General features: G+C 36.0%; 1 pseudogene across 4 annotated transcripts; it reads left to right on the forward strand.

The window, feature by feature from the left end:
• Positions 1–4,640: 4,640 nt before the first annotated feature.
• On the forward strand, positions 4,641–21,229 carry LOC102911538 (transcriptional regulator ATRX pseudogene; annotated as a pseudogene). Of its 4 annotated transcripts, none has more exons than XR_013052115.1 (3): positions 4,641–4,693; positions 5,343–5,520; positions 16,353–21,229. The product of XR_013052115.1 is annotated as a transcriptional regulator ATRX pseudogene, transcript variant X1 (transcript). The 4 variants fall into 4 exon arrangements; XR_013052116.1 differs by having other exon boundaries at positions 4,656–4,826; XR_013052117.1 differs by lacking the exons at positions 4,641–4,693; positions 5,343–5,520 and adding exons at positions 7,455–7,512; positions 11,501–11,639.
• The last annotated feature ends 1,126 nt before the right edge of the window (positions 21,230–22,355 follow it).

Below are 22,355 nucleotides of genomic sequence, written 5' to 3' on the forward strand. Positions count from 1 at the left end.
AATGAATACAAGTAAAAAAATCAGTTTTCCATATCCATTATATGATTAAACATTGTACTTATTATAGGTGAAAAATTATCCTCAAAAACCCACATACATTCATTCCCTAGTAACCTGTTATAAATTAACAGAGAGTAAGCTAGCAAGACATTCTTCTCAATTGATTCTTTTACAGACAGGCTGAGTTTTGCAGTTACAAAAAAAAAAAATTAATCACTTTATGTGGGGCGTTTACCCACCAACCCCACAGCTTCCCAGAGTTTTCTTGAGTGTGAGCAGCAAAAAATATTAGATAGAAGGATTTATAGCGGAGAATCTTGCGGAGATAAACAGAAAGAAAATAAAGGATAGCCTTGAGAGGGCATGGAACCTTTTCCAATAGGCCCTGACTGCCTGTGCCCCAGGGTTTTTATAGAGATGCCAAGGGGTGGAACAAAAGACCTCCTCCCCCAGCACAGCCAAGTGCAGACCATCTCAGACACCTGCACTCAGGCCCGTGATCCTGATCATCCTTTATTCAGACCTGCTGGGTAAAGCAACGAGGAACCCCAGAACGGGCTCCCACAACTTTATTCCTTATCTTGAAAGGTAATCTTATAAGGAATCTTAATGGAATCACAAATCTAAACTTTTATACAAGAAAAACAGTCAACTCTACTTTAAATCTTCAGTGTGAATACCGATTCATCAATAGTTTTTGTTTTGTTTTCTCAGTAGATTGGGGGTAGAAATAGGGATAAGGAAATAATTATCACCTTTGATCATCAATCAATCCATCAATCAATTTTAGCAAGAAAAACACATCAGCTAATGATAACTGATCTACTTTGTTCTTATTCCCTGACTTTTCTCACTCAACTATGTGTCTTTCTAAATCTCTAGATTTTCTTCTTGCTTTTTTTTTTTTTTAACTTCAAAGCTATTTAAATTCAGGTTATTTTCAAAGCTTTATTTCAGTTATGACACCTTCTAAAACCATTGAACTCCTCTCTCAGCATTGAGATTAATAGAATTTAAACTAGCCAGGCTGTTGGGACTCAATTATTTTTATTTATTTATTTATTTATTTATTTATTTATTTATTTATTTATTTATTTATTTATTTATTTAAAAATATTTTCTTTTCCTTTTACATGCAAATCCCAGCACTCCCTCCATCCCCTTTCCCCTTCCCTGCCCCTCCCTTAATCCCACCCCCTCCATCCACTCCTCAGAGAGGGTAAGGCCTCCCTTGGGGAGTCAACGATATCTGGCATACTAAACTGAGGCAGGGCCAAGCCCCTCTGCCCTCTGTCAAGACTGAGCAAGGTATCCTGCCCTAGGGAATTTGTTCCAAAAATCAATTTCATGCACTCAGGATAAATTCTTGTCCCACTGATGGGGGCTCCCCAAAAAGATCTAGCCACATTAACTGTCACCCTTATTCAGAGGGCCAAGTTCCATCCCATGCATGTTCCCCAGCTGACAAGCCAGAGTCCATGACCTCCCACCAGCTTGGGTTTTTGTTAATCACTAACCTAAGCCACACTCTATGTGGCTCCTCAATAGAAACTCATGCATTCTATCTGTGTGATACTTCCTTGTTTTATTTTTTATCCTGCTTTAGCCTATATTAATTTTCCCTTCAAACTGACTTCTATCATAATTCCTTACAATATTTATTAAAAACCCTCAATCATCACAATCCTATTTAAACTAACAATATTATTATTGATTAGACAGTACAGCTTAGGAGGAAATCATCTTCATAATAATTCACAAGTAAAAATGCCCAGTAAAATGGGATGTTTCCATGAGATAAACACACTCAGGTTTTTGTTTGATAAATACATTGCACACAGTAGGGAACCTCCTCATGTCTATTCACACCATGCCAGATACCAGAGAAAGATGGCACTGGCAAATCTGTAAAGGCACAGCAGAAGCAAAGACATTCTGGAGACTGTGGCCTTGGGGCCTTGCCTATTGAAGATTCACCCATCAGGCCTTTTCCTCCTGGTGGACTGACACCCTGATGTCGATTGCCATCTACTGTTTCTCTGACATGGCCCCTGGCACAAAGCATAATAACTTTATCTACTTCAGTTACATAAGAATTGTCATAGTCATATATTCATTTGGATTCATCTATTTTTTTTTTGTTTACTTCTTTAGTAGTATACATATAACTGTATTTCTCTATACAATATACAACTCTCTCATCCTCTAAACATGTCCCCTTCTCAACTTCATGTCTTCCTTTTTCTTATAAACCTCTAAGTCCAATTAGCAATAACCTTAAGTGTATGGGTTTGAAGCTATCCTTTGGAGTCTGGACCATCTACTAGTGGCCATACCTTCACAAAGAATGATTCTTCTTCTTCTAGCAACTATACTCTGCCAATACATATTCAATGTTAAGAGGAGCATGGAGTTCATCTGCCTCATGTACGCTAATATGTTTACTGGCTTGACCTAGTATAGATCTTGGCAAGGTAATCACAGTTGGTTTGAGCTCATGACAGCAATAGCCATATCATGTCTGGAAGCAAACATTTCACGGTAAGCTTCCCATTCTCTGTTTTTTAGAGACTTTTAATATCCTCTTGCAGGATGTTTTGAGAACCTTAGTCTTGATGGGATCAATGCATTTATGTCATTTAGAGATGAACATAGTTTCCCTCAGCACTTTGATTAGTTGTGCCACTCTCTCCATTGATTGTTGTCCACTACAGGAAGAAGGTTCCTGGACCAAGTCTGGGAACAAACCAAGTCTTTATGTAAAACCCAACATGAATAGGGTTTCTTAAGCCCCAGACACCCAACATAAACTTCCTTTGTCCTTCACATCCTGGTGTGTAAAACCAAACTGTCCCTTGATCCCCAGCTCTACTTACACTTCAACAATTCCTATAGCTCCTGGAGATGACAGGGAAACAATATCAGATTGTCAGCCGTTAAACCACACTCCTATTCAGCTAACTCCAAATGAAGATATCCAAGTGAAGTATGAAAAGAAGTGAAAATAATATTCAACATTTCTCCTCAAAACTAATTAACCCCTTAATAATAGACCAGAATGGAAATGACCTCAAAGACCCTCAAAACAAATAATTCAGGAACATGGTTTTAACTATGTTGAACAATTCAAAACCAAAAGAAAGGAGATAAATGATATAAGGAAGAAGATACAATGGATGAAACCGAATTCACTACAGAGATAGAATAACAAGATAAATCGAACTGGAATAATGCTCGACATGGAAACTTCTATAAGCTGAATAAAGCCTCACCAAAAGAATGTATCATGTGGAAAACAGACCATCATAGCTGTATGACAAAGTATGTAAATTAGATAACTCAGCAAAGATCAATGATAAATTTATAAAAATCCATGGACTGAACATGGGAGAGCATTAAGATACAATAAAAGAGTCAAAATTCAAACAATGGGTGTTGAAAAAGGAGAAAAATATGTACTAAAGGCATATTTTATTAAAACAATAGAAAAACATTTTCATATGTATAGAAAGAGATTCTTACCCAGATACAAGAGGCTTACAGATAGAGACAATCAGAAAAGAAACTTATCTATGGCATATTAAGGTGAAAACATTAAGAACAGAAAATAAAAAAAGAGTATTGAGAGCCGGGCGGTGGTGGCGCACGCCTTTAATCCCAGCACTCGGGAGGCAGAGCCAGGCGGATCTCTGTGAGTTCGAGGCCAGCCTGGGCTACCAAGTGAGCTCCAGGAAAGGCGCAAAGCTATGCAGAGAAACCCTGTCTCGAAAAACCAAAAAAAAAAAAAAAAAAAAAAAAAAAAAAGAGTATTGATTTTTTTCATTCCTTAACAAAAATATATTACCTTCCACTAATATCATGTTGCCTTTTAATTTGAAAAAGAAAATTTTCATTTTAACCTCCATTTCAGGATTTTTATAAATGGCATTTATTAACAGTGATGTTTACATAGCACAATGTGATGAGTTAATCTTTACATACAAATATGTGTATATAGATACAAAGAACATTAAATCATACATTGTTTCTTGTACTCTTATATTTACATTTTTCCAACATGAAATTTGTGAATTAAACTACTTGTGATGTTTAACTACCAGTATTAACCGACTTTAACTATCAAAATACATTTACTTGTAGAGATCATAGAAAGATCATGGAGTAAACACTAGTTTTATCCCTGCAGCAATCATTCACAAGAGGTCTTGTGATGAATTAGATTTAAGGGCATTCATAGATAAAAGCCAGCTGCTTAGAATATTGGCCCTATTTGAATTACCCAGAAGCAGAGTCTAGATATGATGCTAAGCACAAGCCATCTATTTTGTTTCAGATGTGATGAAGCACAGGCGAATGTGGAGAAGGAAAGAACACACAAATGATAGCCGGTTTTAAAAATAGCACTGCAGACAACCGAAACTTAATTTAGATGAGGAGTTTCTGAGTACAGTGCTGCCTGCAGTCTTGATTTTGATTTATCTCCGCATGTAAAATGGATCCCTGGTTGAAAGTTGTCCCTAAAAGACATTAATTTTGCTGCAGTTTACACCATTCTAGTACTCTCTCACAGCAATGACTCCAGAGGTCAGAGAAGAGCCTTAGACAAACAGTTACAAACTGACAGTTGGAAACTTGGTCATGGGACTTAGAACCCTGACTCTGAAGGCAATAGCAATATGGATGGGAGGTGAAGGTATCATCTATACCATGAGATATCCTGAAGCTTTTGTTTGTGATCCTAAATGATAACGTTTTTATACATTTGTTGTGCTGTCGCTGCCTTGAAAGCAGAATGTACTGTTAAATGATTACAGAGGCCTGAACTCGTAAGCACTGTGCTTATTTGAAAGAAGTTCCTCATTTGAATTTACTTGAAATAAATTGGTAGTGTGTGTTCATCAATATCTGGACTATGATTTTTTTAGCTTCTATAGAAGAAAGATACATACATAAAACAATTTAGTAACATATTAAAGCTATGAGGCTCATTATCAAAACTTTCATAAGCAACCTTAAGCTCAATATACCTCCTTTCTCTAAAATTCTACAAATACCTTTTAAAAGTAATTTTTATAGTTATTTGAAAGAGAAAATGTTTGCTTAAAAATATATACTTAAAAAGTAGAAGTGAACAAATAGACAAAAAATGATAAGAAGCAAAAATGACGAAAGGGCATTGCTGGAAAGATGTAGTGGGCACTTAATGCAAACTCTTGCATGCAACAAAAATTCTTATAGTTTCTTCTCGGTATACATGAGGCAAGTTTGAATAATAGATAATTCAAAAGAACAGTAAAGGTGGTTTAAGTTAATAAATATGTGTTTATTTGTTGTTCCCTCAGATCTCAGAGACTGTATTCAACCTAAAAATACTATGTTCTGGAACATGTTTACCCTGGGCACTCTTTGCCAGATCAAAGGATGGAAAGAGGAAACACCATCAAAAAGGGTCTTCTAGTCGATGGTACAAGTCCCTCATACAGTTCTCCAGACTGAATTAGGGTCAGGACTCCAAAATCGGTACAAAGCGATCAGTATTGTTTGTTGTGGAACATTCCTTTACACTGTGTGAAAATGTGTCTTGTGATTGGTTTGATAAAAAGCTAAATGGCCAATAGGTAGGCAGGAGGTATAGTAGAGACTTTTAGACAGAGAGAGCTCTGGGAAAAAGAAAGGTAGACGTCAACAGACTCAGAGGAACAGATATGTAGAAGAAGAGGTAAAAGCCATGAGTCATATGGCAACACATAGCTGAACAGAAACAAGTTAGTTTATGTTATAAGAGCTAGTGACACAAGTCTAAGCTAGAGCTTTCATAATTAGTAAGACTCTGTGTATTTTTTGGTGAGCTAGTGAACCAAATAAAAGTTTGACTACAATTGTGAGGTCACTAAAAGTCTTTGGTTCTTTTGGCTAGTTAACTGTGACTCATTTTCTACCTTACATGTGAAAAATATTTTTCAAGATAATTCATATATTAAGCCAATTCAAGTGTCCAGGTAAAAGCTCAGGATCCACACCTGTGGATATATCTGCATGAAAATGATATATATCTTTGCTGGTGAGGAAATTTAAAACATTAAAAAATAATTTAAAAAAAGAAGATAAACATATGGTTTGACATCCAGCTGAAACAGTGGAAGATGGATGGTGGAATGATAATTCCAGTCAATATAATATTCTGAAAAGGAAATGTTGTAATATATGGTGGTCCTTGTTCTTGAACAATCCTTGGGTCTACTGCACAGAACACTGAAATCTTCCATTAGGTAATGTGCAGTGATGTTCTGACATGATGGAGGCAAATCCTTGATTGCTCTGATTCCATCTTCCAGTAGAAGCTATAAAGAGCAACAGGGAATAATTCCATTTCTTACTAACCCTTCCAGTGTCTGTAAAATAACAGCACAGTCATTTACAATATTGTGCAGTACACAGCAATGAAATCCCTCGTCTCTTGATTATATTTTTAATGTACCCACCTAAAATATTTTGAAGTTAATTTTAAGGTAGGGATTTGAGTATGCTTTAATTCTCTGTTAAATTACTCCATACCATGCTTTAGTTTAATAGAAGATATCTTTGAGTAATTTTGAAAAGTGGGACAGTTATATCATTAGTTTTGGTTTTTCATTGGATAAATGTAAATTCTGAGACTTAATTGGAGTTCAATTACTTAAAATTTAGTATGGTCACCATTGTTGTTTTGCCATTTCAAAAAATAATCTACTTTTTAAACATTGAAATATGTGCTCACATTAATTTGAACTTGTATGACAATCTTTCTGAATTTATTTCTTTTATGTTTTACCTTATAGTTACTGGCTAAAATACAGTAGTATTATATAAAATCCAGGGAAAATTCTATTTAGCACAGTCCTTATTCTAGCTATTTTTTGTGTATTTTAGTAATAAATAATGGCAAGTAATATTTCTGTAGCTCCTGAATTGCCGTTTTTATGACTACTTCAAAATACACATGTTGAATGACTCACAACTTTTTAAAGATGGTAACACCTTTTTTGCATAGATATTGGCATGACAAAAATTAAAGTGTGTTTTGATCTCAAATAAGCTCCTACGTCTCAAGTATCGACTCTAGAGTGGGATCAAGATACAGAGACCAACTGTTTCTCTTTATGTAGATCTGCTCTCCACATGGTGCACCAGGCAAGGTGTCCATAGGAAAAGCTAGAGCTGTAAACTGAAACTTGTTAAAATATTGACATATCTCAGAATCCACTAACATTGTCAAGGACAACAAATGTCATGGAAGTTAGAAAATGTAGAGATGTAGAAAAATAACTTGGATTCAATGTTCAATATAGTCATTATGGACTGAGAAAAATTTAACCTCAGGATAAACTCTGAAGCCTCATTAAAGTGAGACATAGTGGAAAGAAATATGATAAATAGACAAACATCACTAGAGAATTAACTTTAACTTTGATTACTGACCCCAAATTCTGCATGGACACTCAATCCTGCCAAGACATATTCCACATATTTTCAGTAAGTGATTTTCTACTTTGCGCGAACTCTATCTTCCCCTATATTCACTTCCACTGCCCAGAGAGTAAAATGACTGCCCAAAGGGCATTTCTTCTTAACAACATATCTTTTTGATTTCTCATTAGTTTTGATTTTTTTGCTTCAAATTAAAATTTATATTTGTGCTTCCCTGAGAAAATAGGAATATTTTGACTAAATGGAATATAAACTTATCTGTTCACTGCCAAATGTATTAATAGATCTGTATCTGAAGCCTTCTACTCTGCTTCCTCTACCAAATGTGAAACATAAATCGCTGTCCCGTTATGTTCTACCCCCAGCTCTATCTTAGCAACTAGTCCAGTTTACCCTTGAAAGTCATTTCTTTCTCTGTGTCATTATATTTTGATGTCAGTTAAGAAATATTTTTGAGAATCTTATAGGATGATGATATTTCTACTCATTTAACAATAGCAATTTGCTTCAGTGTCTGGATAAAATCCAATAATGATGGATAAAAATACTCATTATTACCACATGTGACACTCTAGGTAGTTTATAATTGCTGTGCTCACATTATACTGTGGTTAAAACAAATTATTCCTCCTAAAGTACCTCAATGGAGAAGTAGGATGCCTTTTAAAACTGTGTGAAAAATAGGAAAAATTTCTATACCTGAATTTGTCTAATAATGATTATGCAATATAATTTTCAGTCTCTGTATCCAGCTATTTCTTGTTCTTCCTCCATTACAGTACTCTGTAAAAACAGGGATTAGGATGGGATAATCAACCTTAACCTCTATGTAGAGTTTTCTATTTCAAAAAATTAAGTACATCTTCAATAAATAGTGTATATCTTACTGACAATAAAACAGTAATCAAAAATTTATCATTAATCTAATTAATGTAATATGTTAAATCATGGGTAAATTGATTTTTGTTGTATGAACCTGAAACTTATTTTTAAATTATTAATTTATCATTAGGAATTTTATATGTACTTTGATTAAATTTATCCCCATTCTCTCCTCTCCAACTTCTCCCCTATCCTCCCATTGTTAAATTTTATTTTTTCTAATAAGTTAGAATTGCTTTTATTTAATCAAACTTATTTCTTCATCTTAATACTTCTGCAGCATTAATGATATCTAGTGGTTTATTTAATATGTAATATCACTATTTTAATATATATCATGCATATTGCTTTCCTTTATAAGCAAATAAGGGAGAAATTTTCCAAAATTTATTTTTTATTTGACTTAATCTAAACAGAGCTTATTTTAAATTTTGCCCCTTTAATGTTAATACATTCACCCTATTATTCTAAAATGCAGAATGACATTAAGTGATACCTAATGTTAACTAGCTCTAATGAGTTTATAAAACTTTTTATTCTCAGTTAATTCTGGTGATGATGTATTCATAAATGTGAGGATTCCACTTCATTAAGTAGAAATGAAACAACAGTGAGAATCAATGAGGTTCATTTGCTCAATCCAAACAGCTGCAGCACTGTTATTGCTGTGAAATAAATACAATGTATTTAGTCAGCACTGGGAATCACACTTTTATTAATGTAATTTCTGATTTCCCCTTGAATCCCGTGCAGTTCATCTGTAGCAGAGATTCAGACCTCTTACATACAGCATTAACTTAAAAATTGTTTTACCACAAGGAATAGTAGGTGTACTCTTCAATAACTTTAGGTTAATTTTCTAAATTTAAAAACAATGACAAGGGGCTAGGGAAATAACTTTCTGATTAAGAGCTCTTGCACTCTTGGTGAAATTAAAGTTTCATTATCAAAACGCAAATTTGGAAATTTACAATTTCTTTAATACCAAGGGATTCTATGACCTCTTATGAACTCTATAGGCTTGGACAGATATGCAGACATACACATCAATTAAAAATAAAAATCTAATGACAAAGTGAGTAAATTCCAACAGTTGTTTCATAAGGTACAATCTGAGTCTTCTAAAGCTTTTCAAACTTTACATCACTTCACATTAAATTTTAAAACTTGAATGTGATGTGGGATAATACTAAAAAATGAGACCACTTAATTGATTAGTTTCTTATATAAGACTCTTCTATACTATAATTTTTGGGTAAATTTTACTATATGTTCAAGTCGCATAAGCTAAACAAAAATCAATCACATCTCTGCACTTCAGTGCATGAAATATATAACCATCATATTATGAGTACTGATTTGAAACTGATATTAAAGACTTCTGAAAATAAAATGCTAGAGAGAAATAAAAAAATGATTATTGGCATGATAATTGTTACTAAACAATCCATTAGGAGAAAATATAACAAAAGCATGTAACTGGATATGAAAGGAGAAAAATCACTTCATAATGAAATATTTTTAAACTTTTTTGTTTCTTTAGAAAATATCAAGTATCAAAGGGGCTATAAAGTTGTGATGGAGTCATACTTTCTATTTGTATCTTATTCTAACCCCTTAAGAATATGTACTGACTCATCCATAAATTTTGTCACCTTTGTTTATAAAAGTGTTTATATTTTTAAATATATATGCATGTATGTGTGTGTGTATTTAAAGGAAAACAGTCATCACTTTGCAAAAAAGGCAATGGGGTGAGTACAAGGGAGGGTTTGGGGGAAGAAAGGGAAGGAGAAATGATATAACTATATTATAATCTAAAAATCAATCACTATAAAAAGAAATTGCTCTATATTTCAGGATGTCTTCTCTACCCTTAAGACCAAGATTAAGAGGAATACTTATTGGATACTGAAAAGTAGTTATAGAAAGCTAAACTAAGTTTGCATAATAAGTTATAATCTTATCAACACTTGCAGGTGGATAATAATAGTACATTTATTGCACTTTAAATTTAAATTTATGAAAGTGGTGGTCTTAATAAAGCATAAGTGAAAAGACATGATAATCAAAGATAAATATTTGAAGTGTTCCTTGAAGCATGATAATTACACATTTTAAAAAATTAAGGAAATGGAAAATAAGGAAAAGAATAACTTAGCAGTGTTAAGACCAAACTAAGAAGGAACGTCATCAATTAAAAAAAAATAGTAAACCCACAAAAACTGATCCCTTAATCTGTAAAGCATAAAAGAAATGGATGATTTTCACCACTCAACTTAAAGCAAGTAGAACTCAAGAACCTAAAAAGACCCACAACAAATGAGATTTAAACAGTAATAAATTAAAATGCTATCCAGCTAAAAAATACTCCAGGGCCAGATTGATTCAAAGCAGAATTTCAGGCTTTCCAAGATGATCTACAGCCAATTCTTATTAACTATTTAAAACAGAAAAAGCACTTCCAAACTCCTTCTCTAGTACTCAAACCTGGTAAAGACACAAGAGCAAACACAAAGAAAACTATGAGCCTATAGAAAGAGCTACAAAATGGAATGCCCAGGAATGAGTAGACAATATTGTGGAAATGACTATTTTACTAAAAACTGTTTATAGATTTTGTATAATCCCAATCAAAATCCTCTCTCATTCTGTGATGAGAATAAAAAGAAAATCTTTTGTTTTATTTATTCATTTATATTTTTATTAAGAAATTTTTATTCATTTTACATACCAACCACAGATCCCCCTCTCTTCCTTCCTCCTGCCACCCCAGCTTGCCCCCAATCCACCCCTGTTTCACTCCCCTGAAAAGGTAAAACCTCCCATGGGGAGTCAACAGAGCCTGGAACATTCAGTTGAAGTAGGTCCAAGCCCATTCCCCTGCCTCAAGGCTATGCAAGGTATCCCACTGTTGGTAATGTTCTTCCAAAAGCCAGCTAATTTACCAGGGATGGATGGATCCTGATCCTACTGCCAGGGGGGCCCTTAAGCAGATCAAGCTACACAACTGTCTCACTTATGCAGAGGGCCTAGCTTAATACCATGCATGCTCCATAACTCTTGGTCTAAAGTTAATGAATTCCCACTAGCTTGATTTGGTTGTCTCCGTAGGTTTCCCCATCATGATATTGATGCCCCTTGCTCATAGAATCCTTCTTTCCCCTCTTCCACTGGTCTCCTGGTGCTCGGCCTGGTGCTTAGCTGTTGATATCTGGGTCTGCTTCCATCAGTTACTGGATGAAGATTATATGAAGACATTTAGGGTATTCACCTATCTGATTACTGAGGTAAGCCAATTTAGGCACCCTCTCCACTATTGCTAGTAATCTAAGGTGGGGTCATTCTTGTGGATTCCTGGGAACTTCCCTAGCACCAGGTATCTCCCTATCCCCATGATGTCTCCCTCTATCAAGGTATCTGTACTCATTGCTCTCCTACTCTGCCCCTCTTCCAACTCAACCAGTTCTCTGATGTTTCCATCCCCCTTCCCCTACCCTCTCATGGAGATCTAATCTATTTCCCCTTCCCAGGGCAATCCATTCATCCCCTCTAAGGGTGCTCCCTATTAGCTAGCTTCTCTGGAGCTGTGGGTTGTAGTCTGGTTATCCTTTGCTTTATATCTAGAATCCACTTATAAGTGAGTACATATCATGTTTGTCTTTCTGCGTCTGGGTTACCTCACTCAGGATGATATTTTCTGGTTCCATCCATTTGCCTGCAAATTTCATGATGTCATTGTTTTTTACTGCAGAGTGGTACTCCATTGTGTATATGTACCACATTTTCTTTATACAGTCTTATGTTTGGTTCTATCCTAGGCCTCTAGGCTGTCCTGCCTCTAAGTCCTGGTCCTCCAGGCATAATCAGAGACGTACTTCCTCTCATGGTATGGTCTTTAGCTGGACCAGTTATTGGCTGGATACTCCCATAATTTCTGTGCCACCTTTATCCCAGCACATCTTACAAACAGGATAAATTGTAGGACAAATTATAGGTCAATGGTTACATGGCTGGATTGCATTCCCAATCCTTTCACTAAAAGTCTTTCTTGGTTATAGGAGATCACTGGTTCAGTCTCTGTATCCCCCATGACTAGGAGTTTTAGCTAGGGTCATCCTTACACATTTATGGGACTTTTCATTACAGTAGGTTTCTAGCTAGTCCAAGAAATGCACCACCCTCCATTTCAGTTGTCTCTCCCAATACTCTCTCTCTCTCTCAATCCTTCCTCGTTCTGATCTCTTAATGATTCCTGATGACAATCTGCTACACTTGTAGATTGGTGCCTAATCCAATTGTCGTCAGAGAGGCTTCAGTGTGTAACTGGTGGAAACAAATGAAGAGACCCACAGCCAAACATTAGGCAGAGTTCAGGAATATTGTGGAAGAGGGGGAGGAAGGATTGTGGGAGCCAGAAGAGTCAAGGACACCACAAGAATACCCACAGAATCAACTAACCTGGACTCATAGAGACTGAACCTCCAACTAAAGAGCTTGCATGGGACTGACCTAGACTCTCTGAACATATGTTACAATTGTGTAGCTTGGTCTTCTTCTTGGACTCCTATCCGTGGGAGTAAGAAGGCTGTCTGACTCTGTTTTTTTGGTACCCTTGGCTCCTACTGAATCCTAGTCTAGCCTTAATAAGAGAGGAGGTACCTAGATTTACTGAAATAGGATATGCTATGATGTACATGGGAGGTCTCTCCTTTTTTAAAGAGAAATGAGGAGGAGATGATGAAGGGGAGAGGGACAGTTGGAAGGAGAGACTGGAAGGAGAGGAGGGAAGAAGGGAAAAGTGATCAGGCTGTATAAAAATAAATATATTAATTAATAACAAAAATTAAAAATCCTAAAATTTATAGAAAACCACAAAAGACTCTGGATAACCAAACAACCTTGAATAAAAATAGCAATTCTGAACAACCTGCCATTTCAAGTCTTAAGATGCATTACTGAGACATAGCAATAAAAACAGTATAGTACTGGCAAAGAAACATACGTCTAAACCAATGGAACAATGGAATCGAAGACCTAAGCATGAAGAGATAATTTTGACAAAAATTCCAAAATATATACTGGGGGGGGGGGGGACTTCATCAAACAGTGCTGGGAAAACTGGATTTCCACATGCAGAAAATTGAAAAGTTTCCCCTATTTACTACCTTGCACAAACACTAACTCCAAAGAAATCAAAGACCATCATTGTAAAATGAATTGATAAATATTCTTATTTTTTTTAAAAAAAATAAAGCCAAATATTGGCATGAAAACTGAGAGATCAGAAAAGCAAAAAGAAGCCACCACATTATTACTGCTAGAAAATCCTCAGCCCAGGAGATCTACTTCCTGTATACTCACACCTATATTCTTTCTGTGCCCTGCCATCTTACTTCCTCTCTCTGCCTAGCTACATCACTTCTTCTTTCTGCCCAGCTTTATTACTTCCTATCTGTCTGTACAGGCCTCCAGACCTCTATGGTTAACTAGAACTAAGATTAAAGACGTGTGCCACCATACCTGCCTCTGTTCCCAGTGTGGCTTTGAACTCACAGAGATCTGGATGAATCTCTGCCTCCCAAAAGCTAGGATTAAAGGTAAGTGTTACCACTGCCTGACCTATTTATTTAATATAGTGGCTGGCTTTACCTCTGATCTCCAGACAAGCTTTATTTTTTAGAGCATAAATAAAACATTAACACATCATAACTGAGGCCCAACCCAATTATGAAATTTTTTCGCTCATACAAATGGTAGACATACAAACTGGCAGACAAAACTCTCATATACATAAAATAACAAAAATAAAGACATGTTTCAAAAAGTAGTAACTAATACTTCTTTATCATAATAGAGTAATTAAGAGATTAAAACACAAAGTAATATATTTTTAAAATGATGAAAAGAGGACAAAATTCACAATAAAATAATTAATATTTGGAGAATATAAATGTTCAGCATTTTCATTTGCTCACAACATGTTGCATAATTCTATTTAATTATCTAAATATGTCTTGATTATATATAAATAGTATGTCAGTAATACCTTTGATATAACCCATTTTCTCTTAACATTGAGTGTTTGAGTTTAGGAAGTCCATCTACACCTGAAGATATTATCTAATTCTATAATCTTAGTTAAATGAACTTCATTCTTAAAAAATAAAACATATGAGATGTGCAACATATCTGTCTAATTTTAATTACTTCCCAAAATTAAGAGAAAATGTAATACTTTTATAAGGAAATATGACAGAAAGGACTTACACTTCACTCACTGTTCTAAGATACATTATAGAATAATACTTATCACATTCCTGAATAGATACAGAGAACTCATGGGTAGTGATTATTCTTGACTACTATCAGACACACTTTGAGACTTAGAAACAGGCAATAAAAGGAAACCCATTTTTATGTAAAATTATACGTATTAATTTGAAATAGACTTTGTTTAGAGAGTCACACTAAATGATATTATAATGCCTAAAATAATGGCTAAATGCTGTTTTGAGACATTTATCTCACATGAGAGTAGAAATACAATTAAGTTGTGAGATATCTTGAATGTTCACATTGGTTATTTTAATAGTTTTATTTTCCATTTTTCTAATATTAGTATGCTTTTGTAACAGTTCTATCTAATAACCTATAAGATGTCAATGCATTATACCTTTCTATCAGTAAAAGGCTTCATAGAAATACTGCCCATCAAGAAAAGTACCAAAGATAATTCACTGCCCTTTTTGCAAAAGAATATTTTCTGTTGATAATAAATGGGAGGTAATATATAATTTAGAAAATCATGCAAACTTTAAAGGAACGATTGTGATATTTAGACAGCGTTAGTGTTAAGCTGGAGAGGGGGGGGGCGATTCACATTTGCAAAATAATGTTGGAGCAGGACTCAATGACCAGGACTTAACGCAACATCTACATCAGGCCAATAATTAGTTATAATCAATTCTTTGTGAAACGATCTGGCCACCCAGTAACACTATGCCCATGATGGATTCGAAACTTGACAACTATTTTTGTTTCGTTTATTGAGAGGGTTGGGGAGCCAGACCAGAGCCATGACAGGTTTCTAATAGCTCTGGCCCAGACTAGCCCTTAGTTTCAGTTTACTGGAACTGGCTGGAGCTGAGCAAGCAGTTCTCAGGAGACCACAACTCAGGGGCAACCAATCAGCAGGTGCCCCGCAGCCTTCTGCTGGCTCAGCAGTCATCCCACAGCCTTCTGCTAGCTAAAGATAGCTTTTCCTACCCTTCTGTCAACAAGCCCCTAACCACTACAGCCTTCAATCAGTCAGCTCCCAGACTAACCTTTCCTCCACCAATCAACATCAGATTAATCCTTCCTCCCTGGAATTCCCCTAACTCTGCTTAAAAGGAGTTTACTCCCCTCTACAGGGTCGCTATTTGCCACCTCATCGTGCTGGAAATAAACGCTCTTGCTAACTTGCATACATGACTGCTGGCCTTTCTTGGGGGCTTCTCTCAGTCCCTACGATTTATCTGTATAAGAGCTTTGTACTTCAGTCATTTTGTATGCAAAATTATAGATATACAATAACTAATTCTGTGTCTGCTACCATATCTGAATTTTGCATAAAGCACTGTCTCCCTTGGCAGTGAACTCAGTGCCCCAAGTCCTTATATCCTTGACATTTTGGCGTCTTACATGGATCTTTATCGTTTACAAAAGAAACAAATAGAATATTTTTACTATTAGATTTTTACAAAAAAAAAAAAACTAATTTAGGTACACTCCACAGTTAAATTTTACGGTATCTTGATATTTGGTAGACTCTCTGTTTTAGAAAGCTCCTAGGCATAGATACGGATCCTTTCTATCCTTAGTATCACTGCTTGCTCATCTGATAAATAGCAAAAATTCCCAATCATTTTGTCTGAGGGAAGATTTAATGAATGAGATATTCTTAGATTCCTGCCCCCATCCCATCAGAGGCATAACTCTTAATTATATTTCTTTTCTAGCACACGTAGAATTCCTGATATTTCGGGCCAACGAAATGGCGGCGTGACGTAGTTTGGTTTCCATGGCAGCGTAGCGGTCTTTCTGCTTTTGGGAGTGTCCAGCATGGTCTCCGGTCTCTGAAAACCAGTAAAATTCCAGTGGATTTTGATAGGAATAGAGGGTGCCTGGGAGTGAGGAACTCGACCCAAGGGCTGCTGAAGGCGAACAGGCATCGGAGCAGGAAACATGAGTGCTGATCCCAAGAGAAAGCCGCTTGCGCAGCCCCTTCATGACTTCTGAGCACATTCACCAGAGGAACCCAAGGATACATCTTTCCCATAATGTGGAATGACCTGACACACAGGTAAAATCAGCAGTTCTGGAATTATCTTTGATATGATGGAAAACAGTAAGGAAGAGGAAACTAACTCCTCAGAAATTCCCATATTGTTAAGACCGTCACGATCAAAGAGGAAAAAACCTTCAATTGTGACAAAATGTGTAGAACCCGGTAATAAAAAACCCACGGAGGAGACTATAAATGTAAAAGCTACTCCTCAAAACTCAGAAAATGATACTTCTATGCAACACTTACCAAAAGGTACAGTGATTTCACAGCCAGACCTTTTCCTGAATGAAGACAAAAATGATTTTAAAGTGACTGAATTTAGAAACAAAAGAAAAATGAGAATTGAAAATTTCAAAAAGCACAGAGACAGATTTGGGGGGATTGTGAACTGCACTGCTTGTGGACAACAGGTCAATCAATTTCAAAAATATTCCTTTTATAGACACCCTTCACTGAACGTCCTCATCTGTAAGAACTGCTTTAAGTACTACATGAGTGGTGACATTAGCCGTGACTCTGATGGAACAGATGAGCAATGTAGATGGTGTGCAGAAGGGGGGACCTTGGTTTGCTGTGATTTTTGCCACAATGCCTTCTGTAAGAAATGCATCCTGTACAACCTTGGTCGAAAAGAGCTATCTACAATACTGGATAAAAGCCATCAATGGCATTGCTATGTGTGTCGCCCAGAGCTTCTGTTGAACTTAGTCACTGCATGCAATGGTGTATTTGAGAATTTAGAACAAATGTTGCAAAAAAATAAGAAGAAAGAAGTCAACAGGGGAAAGAATAGTGAAGTATGTGGCCATACACCCATAGCTTCTCCAAGGAAAAACAGCCTCGGATGTAATGGAGAAAAAAGAAAATTAGATAATTCATGTTCTGATTCTGTACCCTGTGCTTACTCATCACTCATTGTGCCCCAAGAGATGATAAAGAAGACCAAAAAATTGATTGAGATAACATCCAACACAAACTCCAGCTATATTAAGTTTTTAAAACAGGCAGCAGATAATTCAGAAATGAGTTCTTCTGTGAAGTTATGTCAGCTTAAGGCTTTTAAATCTGTGTTGGCTGATGTTAAGAAGGCTCATCTTGCCTTAGAAAATGACTTAAATTCAGAGATTCAAGCTTTGGATGCTGTATACAAAGAGAAAACTACCAAAGATCTTAAAATTACACGTGTTTATTCTAAAACAAAAATTCAAAAGGGGAGAAAATCCTGTGCTACAGAAAATCAATGTTTTTTAAAGTTGGATGCTAGATCAACAACGAAGATGAGGGACAGCAAACATTTCACAGGAGAGGACCGAAAAACAAATAAAAATAAAAATAAGAGATCAAGTAGGAAAGATGGACCTCAGAATGAACCCACTAACACTTACGAAGACTTTGGCATAGATGTTGTGTCTGCTTCTTCCTCAGGTCCTGAGGACATTTTTGACAGCCTTGAGACTGTTACAGAAGCTCAGAGTTCAACTGATTATCAAGGAGATAGTAACAGTGGGACCGAGCCAGAACTGGAGAGCTCACCTCTAAAACTGAACTTTCCTTCAAAGGCTATTAGGTCAAAAATTACAGCAAAAGTACGAAAAGAAATATATGTTGAACTCACCAGAGTGTCCCTTTCTAATGTTTCAATTCAAGGCACTGACTTCCAACAAGTTCCACAAGAGAAAAAATTCAGTAAACGTTCTGAGATGGCCCCTGTTTTGGAGAAATGTGGAGCCAAAGAGGAAAATAGTGAGAATGAACATTTGGGTGAAAATAATGTTGCATCAGTCATAGAAGAATCTGATCTTCGAAGATCCTTACATGTAAAAACCAAACGCTTGAGGCAACAGACAGAAGCCAACCTTTTGATATCAAATTCAGATGAAGAAAGCAATGAAACCATTAAAGAGAAGAAACGCTTGTCAGTTCTGATAAGAAGAAAGGCTAAGCAAAAGTATTCTGTTACTGCTATTGATAAGCCTAAACCTTATAAGGTGCCCAAATCAAAGCAAGCAAGGATTGTAGATCAAAGTTCCGATTCTGATGAAATCCAAGCAGTCCTCACAGAGGTAAGCCAGATGGGTCACTGCTCTTCAGACACTGGCATTAATGAAATACAGGTAATTCATAAAATGCAAACAAGGAAAGATACTAATGAAAAAATAAAACTCAGAACTCCCACTTCTGGTTCAGATTTTGGCATTAAAAAGGGGAAGCCAACTAAAAGCTCTATAATCTCTAAAAGAGCATGCCAAAACTACTCTGAGTCTTCTCATTATGACTCAGAATTCAAAAGAGAGATAAAAATGATGAGCAACATTGGGCCAGACAGAGGGATCAAGAAAAGTGTTTCAAATAAGAAAGACTGTGACTCTTCTGAAGATGAAATGCAGAGTGAAATTGCAGTGGATACTGAAAGGAAGGAAAGGGTGACCATTGCACAAGGAATATCTGATGGCACTGATGGGAAGTGGGAAGAGAATTTCACTGGAGCAGATGATTCGGTCAAGAAATGCAAGTATGAGGTGGAATTGGGAGAGATGCTTTATAAGAAGCAGCTACATCTTTCTTCTGATGGCACTGAAAAACATTCAGGGCTGGAAGGGAATGTGAATATTCCTAAGGACAAAATACTTGCTAAAACTAAAGAAAATATTAAACACCTGAAAATCAAAGCATGTAGAACCGTGCAGAGTGGTTCATCCGATGTTACTGATAAATTTCCAAAGAAGGAAGAGAGTGATGAGCCTTCGGGTTATAAGAAGCAGACCCGGAAGAAAACTGCATCAAAAGGAAAGAAAACCACTCATGTGGAGGAAGAAACAGTCAAGGGAGAGCAACAGCATGAGTCTTCATCAGATGCTCCTGAGAAATTCCCTGAAAGAGAAGAAACTGCTCATTTTCTAAAAGGAATAAAAAAACGTAAGAATGACACTACTGATGGAGAAAATAAAAGCAAAAGAATAAAAGATAAATTACCAAAAAATAAGAAAGAGTTATCTGACAGTATTGAGAAGTTTCAAGGAACAGGAGATAGTTGTGATTCTTCAGAAGATAAAAAGAATAAGAATGAAGTGCCTGGTAGAGAAAAAGAAAAATGCATTTTGCCTGGAAGGAGTTCAAGGAAAAGGCCAGCATGTTTATCTGATACTGAAAATTATCGTTTGAAAGGAGAGTGTTGTGATTCTGCCACTAAGAGACAGAAAAGAATTAAATTGAGAGAAAGAAGAAATTTAAATTCAAAGAGAACTGCCAAAGAAACACAAAGTGATTCATCATCTTTTGATTCTATAGAAAGTTCAGAAGATACTAAAAAGCAGAAGAAACAAAGAACTCCAGCCAAAAAGAAGACAGGCAATGCCACAGAAAAACAAAGAAATTCCTTAAAAACAACCACTAAAAGGATGCCAGCCAACAATACTTCTCCTCCCGATAATGTAGATGATGGTCGGTATTCTGTAGGTGAGGAGAGCAGCGATGAACAGAAGATAAAGCCTCTGATAGAAAGTTTCGTGCTGCATACTCACCCTAGATGCTATCAGTCTTCAAGAGATGATGATACCTTATCAACATCAGTATCTGTCATAGAAGACAATGTTGATGACAACAGTGATCCTGAGAATAGGATTGCCAGAAGGATGCTTTTAGAAGAAATTAGAGCCAATATTTTCTCTGAAGATGAAGATTCTCTACAAATGATGAATCATAAGGAGGATAAATAAACAAGTGAACTTTACAACAAAATGAGGGACCCCTAGAAGAGAAAGAAGGCCCAAATCAAGTCAATTCTGAATCAGATTCATCTATAGAACCTAAGAAGCCAAGATACAGACAGACCTTTGAATTATAAACTGCCTGTGAGAGATGGAGAGTCCAGAGGAGAAAAAGTTCAAAGTCTAGAGAGCATGAAGCCAATGGCAGAAATCAAAGGAAGGTGAGCAGTGAGGAGTCAAATATACTGGCTTTCAAGAATCAGCAATTAGTGAAGAAGTCAATGAATTTGAGGATGGAAAACAACCAAGAAAAGGGTCTGCACAGAAAGGAGAATTAGAAGAAAATCAGTAGAAATACAAGCAGAAAATTTCAAGAGGGTTCATCCTCATGAAAAAGACATTCTGCAGAAAGAGTGGGGGAAGAGACAGAACTGGAGGAGGAAACTGATAAAACTAAGTCATCTATGAAAGGCAGAAGGAAATTTTGGAGGATTCTGAAAGCTGATAAAACTATGAGCAGGAAAAAAATATTCATGCTAGCATTTTTCCCATAAAATGAGTTTTTGTTTTTTCCTTCATTTCCCATTCTCCCCTGTCACTCTCTCCATCTACTGGCTTACTCTCCCTTCTCAAACTTCATCTTGCCCTCCCTCTGCCTTCTCCAGTGCTTCTCTTATTTATTTAGTTTAGGAAAGAATTATACCGTTCTACCACTTTCATACCTCCTTTCATGGACCCCTGCTTGCTCTCTTTCAAATATGTGTCCTTTTAAAATGAATTGTTACACACATCTGTTTATTAGTATCGACATATATATTATTAAATACATGAATATAAATCACTCAGTCTGTATAATATTATTTGTATTTGTGTTTTCAGGGTTGATCATTTGATATTTAATAACCAATGGGTATGCCTTTACTTTGGGACAAAAAAAATTATTTCTCCCACCCTCAGCATTCCTTAGCTGCCTCTTGACTCTCTGCGTTGGGTTAACCCTAAGGTTGCAATAGTGGCTCACATTCTTGGGTGGTAACTAATAGCTCCCAAATGGAACTCAATATTATCTCAACACGGGGAAGTCATGCACAGTACCAAACACCTCAACACCTCTTCGCCATTCATGGCCTCATTCATTTCACCTGTGTGAGAGTGGTTTTGTGTTTTATAAAGGTCAATTATATGACACCGTACAGAGTAGATTAGATGTGAAGTGCAATTTAACATGCTGATAGGACAAATGGAAATACAATGTAAACTGACACCTAGGAAATATTTGAATATAAAATGTTAAATGAGGGAGCTGGGGAGATAACTCGGAGCTTAAGCACATGTACTCCTCTTGCAGAACATTCAAGTCAGGTTTCCACCAACTGTGTGAGCATCTGCACTCTTACACATGCATACACGCACACACACACACACACACACACACACACACACACACACACACACACATTTAGAAATAATAAAAGTAAGTAATGAAAAGTATTTAATAACTATTCAAGGAAAGAGATTAACTATCCATTTTAATTAAGTGTGTATTAAATAATAAAGCAAGATTATGATGACTTAAACTATCTTAAGTATTAGCAACTCAACAGTATTAACATTTATTTCTTATTATAAGGTCCTCTTCATGTTACATGTCAGGTTTACTATTACCAGAGACTCTTTCCAAATCAGCATCTTTGTTTTTCACAAAAACAAAACAGAATCAGGATATTGTACCAGAGTAATGTAAAAATTTAGTCAGGAAACTTACTGTTCTTTTGCTCCTTTGTCATTATTCAAAGCCAGTAATGGTCACATGTAATTTCATAGTAACATATGTTGGAAGGAAAATGTATGCATTGGTGACTATTGTTAACACTACTTACAGGATCTATGCTAGCCACCAGTAGATCAGGTTAAGAAAATGTGATCGATGTGCAGTTGTATAAATCATTTCCATGGAACACAGCAAA

The sequence above is a fragment of the Peromyscus maniculatus genome, chromosome 6 (genome assembly GCF_049852395.1).
Source record: "Peromyscus maniculatus bairdii isolate BWxNUB_F1_BW_parent chromosome 6, HU_Pman_BW_mat_3.1, whole genome shotgun sequence".
Lineage (NCBI taxonomy): Eukaryota > Metazoa > Chordata > Mammalia > Rodentia > Cricetidae > Peromyscus > Peromyscus maniculatus.